At 40.3% G+C, this 1,253-nt stretch overlaps 1 protein-coding gene across 2 annotated transcripts in view; it reads right to left on the reverse strand.

Annotated features, from left to right (window-relative positions):
• The window catches only part of ebag9 (estrogen receptor binding site associated antigen 9), a 36,449-nt gene that overhangs the window by 24,924 nt on the left and 10,272 nt on the right, over positions 1 to 1,253 (reverse strand). The gene's annotated exons all lie outside the window — the stretch shown is intronic.

Genomic DNA, 1,253 nt, shown 5'->3' on the forward strand with positions numbered 1-1,253 from the left:
TTAGATCGGGCCAAAATATAAACCCTCGCACACACACACACACACACACACACACACACAGCTCCACAGCTATTATTATAATTATTACTATAGATCATTGCCACAGCCTTACTGTGTTCAAGAAAGAATAAAAGGTGTAGAGTTGAAGCTCAGCGGCTCACCCCGCATTACGTCCAGTAACTGCAGGTAAATGAGAACAAGTGAGAGCGGACACCCACAGACAGTGGGAGGAGGGAACCGGACCGGACACTTGCTGCTCTGCAGGTTGCTCCATGTCAGAACATCCAGTGTCCACACAAAGACTAAAAATGCCGAGGTCTTTTTAAACTTAGGAACATTTTAAAGCTGTGAGAATGAAATAAAAACGGGATCACATCAAACGGTACGTATGTCTGGTTGGATTCAGATGGCCGTAGAGTTTTTTTTAATTTTTATTCCTGATCTAAACTCCATGTGACACATCACCTTTGTTTTAAAAAATATATTTAACCACAAAGAATAGTTAATTCAGTTTGTTTTATGTCTGATGCCTCACGCTACAGGAGAACCCGGTCAGTTAAAATAGAGCCTCCGCAGCGGAGGGTTTTTTCACATCAGGACATCCGGACACCTCGGCTGCCCGGGGTGGATTGACTGGGGTGGACCAAAGTCATATTTTAACAGTTTGTTTATGCTGTAACAGCTAAATGTGAGTTTGAATATATATCATAAAACTTTACTTTTTACAAAGTCATTTATTTAGAACATTCAGAAATGTTTTCAGGAATGTTAGCTTGTCAAAGTGCCTCAAACGGGTTAACGATCTATTGTTTGACTGATGATCCTCTTTTGCATATGAACAACCTGTTTGTCCACCATGTGGAGGCAGTGCTTTTAAGGCTGAGGTCACCTGAAACTCATCAGACTGAAGAAGTCTCTTGGAAGAGAGACAAAACGTTTCATTAAAGAACCCATCCAGAGGACCTACTTAATTTATACTTTTTGTGTCCATAAAGGAGACCAATTATGGGTCCTAGAAATTTTTATGGTATGTCTGTGGACTATCCAGACCATGTTCATTCAATTTAATGCACAAAATAATTCTTAGATAATAAAATTTCCCATTTTCTAGTTCTGCCTGCTCCGACTTCTGTTCAGAAGAGCTGTTTATGTTAATGAGCTCTATTGGTAACGCCCTCTAAAAATCTGCTGACATTAACTCCGTCCTCCAAAGCCAGCATTTACGTTAGCATGGCTAATAATAGCAGAAGCTC

This window comes from Austrofundulus limnaeus, unplaced genomic scaffold (genome assembly GCF_001266775.1).
Source record: "Austrofundulus limnaeus strain Quisiro unplaced genomic scaffold, Austrofundulus_limnaeus-1.0 Scaffold250, whole genome shotgun sequence".
Classification (NCBI taxonomy): Eukaryota; Metazoa; Chordata; class Actinopteri; order Cyprinodontiformes; family Rivulidae; genus Austrofundulus; species Austrofundulus limnaeus.